Below are 3,112 nucleotides of genomic sequence, written 5' to 3' on the forward strand. Positions count from 1 at the left end.
TCCCCACCCTCCTTCTGTGACCATCAGTCATTCTTCAAGGTCAAGCTCAAAAATCCCTGTTTGGTAACACAAGCTCCTTCCTCTATTGATATAATCATAGAATTAAAAGTAGAAAACAGGATGCCCATATAAGAGGTAATTTCTTTAAAGAATTAATGACCAAATGTTAATTTCACTATCATAATATTTAGAAGAGCGAGCCAATTTCTGTCCCCTTCTTAAAGTTCTCACATAATAATTTTCAACACTTAGGAATGAGTGCTGGCTAATTTTGCCTGCAGCTAGTTCATAGAAAATAGAAAAACTAAGTGCTTCCTGAGAAACTTGTGATAATTATACATTTAACTTTTTTATTTCAGAAACACCTTGGCAAAAGCACAGAATGAAGTGATTCTCTAGTTACACGCATTTATAATCATGGCACTTACCAGTTTAAATAAATATTAGAAATGACTACTCAGAAAGCTCTAAGCCCCTTCAATTTGTAACAAGACATACCAGCAACAAAAGCTTTATTCTATCAAATTCATGTCTTTCTCCACGCAGGACTACTTCAAAGTAGCTTTCCCATTTTGGCATTTATGTATAAAAAAGGATGCAGCATTCTAGAACTGGAGAAGCAATGTTGTTTAGCAAAAAGAATGACTCAATAGGCAACTTGGATTCTAACTCAGATTTTATCACTGTCTCTCCTTAGCTTTGGTCCCAGGAATGACAGATGAGGTACATGAAACATTTTTAAAACATTTTAAAAAAGGAAATCTGTATGTCACTCCAGGGTTTGGTCGTTATTGTTATAACAAGAGGAGGAAATTGCAGACTTAGGTTTACATGAAGTAAACTGCAGTTTCCTCTGTACATGTTGTGTGTTCTGAGTTTTCACGAGCAAGAGCAGATGACGGCTGTTGAAAAGAGAAGAAGGGCAGGAAAAATGAAACTGCTTCACCCACCTCAGGGACACTGTAAACTCAATATGCAGGCAAAGGTATAGATACATGGAACGCTTGAAAGAGTAATATTATCTACCAGATGGCTCTTACTCCTAAAAAATTATTGTAAAAAGTGTAAGTATCTAGTGTCGAATAACCCATTTAGTGGAACACCACGTTGAATATGGAAACAACTTAAGTGTCCATCAATAGATGACTGGATAAATAAGATGTGGTATGTATATACAATAGAATATCACTTGGCAAAAAAAAAAAAAAAAAAAGAATAAAATCTTACCATCTGTGACAACATGGATAGACCTAGAGGATATTATGCTAAGTGAAATGAGTCAGACACAGAAAGACAACAAAATGATTTCATTTATGTGTGGAATCTAAAGAATAAAATAAACAAGCAAACAAAACAGCAAGAGACTCAAAGATACAGAGAACAGACTGATGGTTGCCAGATGGAAGGGGGGTTGGGAGGCTGGGTGAAAAAGGTGAAGGGATTAAGAAGTAAAAATGGGTAGTTACAAAATAATCATGGAGATGTAAAGTACAGCATAGGAAATACAGTCAATAATACTAGAAATAACTATCTATGGTGCCAAGTGGGTACTAGACTTAACAGGGGAGACCACTTCATAAATTATATAAATATCTAACCACTATGCTGTATACCTGAAACTAATATAAAATATTATTGAATGTCAACTGTAATTGAAGAATAAAAAAAGAAAAAATTAAAACATTAAAAAAAAAGAAAAAAGAAAGAAATATTAGCTCTGAGAATTGATTAGTTCAACTGATGTCATCCTGTAGGAGGGGAATGGCTGAGTTTGTATTTATCACTAAGGAAGAAAAATCTTTAACATTCACCTTTCCTTACTCTCAGCTTCATCAGGAAAAGCTTAGGTAGGAAAGGCCATAATTCCGATGTTGATTTATACAGCATCTTTCCTCTCAGAAGCACAGACACTTCGGAGCTGTGAATGCATCCACGTTATGACATTCACACAAGAAGTAAAAAACCTTACTGTCCCATTTTACAATCTTAAAATGAAAGTTTGGAGATAGATAACCATAAGCAAAGCTGCGAACCTCCTACCATTAAATTTCTGTCTCATGTGAAAAGTCTTTATAAGCATCAGCACCAAATTCAGATTTCTATTATTATTCATTTGGAGGGTATTATATTCTCATTAGCTATGACTACAGTATTCCAGATTGAATATATAAGGTGAACACAACACAGTTCCCTTTTTAATAAGCATAATGTTGTTTGTGGCCTAAGGCTGATGATGTCTAGACTTGGTGAAGAGGTACTCTACTGTTTGTTTGATTTCAAAAGATCTTGCCCTATGCTCAGGTTGTTGCTGGCCCATTGGATCGAATATGAGATCCGTTGTAAAATATATCATTCATTTTAAGGAGCACTAGGAAAGAAAAATGCCCACAATTAAACTATGACACGGTTTCAAATCATCAATCGTTAAAAGATTCATCGTGATTTCAGAGATGCTAAAAGGTGGGGAAAATGTGCATCTTGAAATCAATAACATATGGCATATGAAAACTGTTGCTCTTCTAACTAAAATGAATCAAAAGAAATATTGTTTTGAGAAATTCAAGCCATGTGCTGGGATATTCAAATATGCTAAAACAAGCAGAGGTTAGGAGTCAGTCTTGGATATAGTCAAACTTTAGGGTGCTTTTGACAACTTAAATAAGTCCCTAAACTTTTCAATAGTACGTAGCAAGGTGAAGGCTCCTGAGACCTCCATTTGCACTTAAAGTCAATAGACACCCCCAAAATAGTTCAGTTACAAAGCTTGCCAAGTCATTCTCCCCCTTGAGACACTGTTAAGATTTGATGTGGCACCATTAGAGATGTTACAGGATTAAACCGAATAGCCTGCCATCCTTGAACATCTCATCTCCTCTCCTGCTCAGTAACACCCTGGCATTTGTATTGATGGCCTTGGATCTGAAAACCCATGGAGCAATTTTTCCCCCTTGAAAAGGGATGAAAATAAAATTCCAAGAAAGAATTAAAGTCACAGAAAGACATGTTTATAAACACCGAGAAACTGTCCCCTTCATGAGCAACCCTGGCTAGGTCACCGAGAGTGAAGTCTTACAAACAACAACAAAAAGCCAATGGACAGCAATGCAGCAGA

The 3,112-nt window shown here is 35.8% G+C and overlaps 1 protein-coding gene across 1 annotated transcript in view; it reads right to left on the reverse strand.

Annotated features, from left to right (window-relative positions):
- The window catches only part of RAPGEF5 (Rap guanine nucleotide exchange factor 5), a 272,187-nt gene that overhangs the window by 88,424 nt on the left and 180,651 nt on the right, over positions 1-3,112 (reverse strand). The window lies entirely within an intron of this gene.

Source organism: Pteropus alecto, unplaced genomic scaffold (genome assembly GCF_000325575.1).
Source record: "Pteropus alecto unplaced genomic scaffold, ASM32557v1 scaffold21, whole genome shotgun sequence".
In the NCBI taxonomy this organism is placed as follows: Eukaryota; Metazoa; Chordata; class Mammalia; order Chiroptera; family Pteropodidae; genus Pteropus; species Pteropus alecto.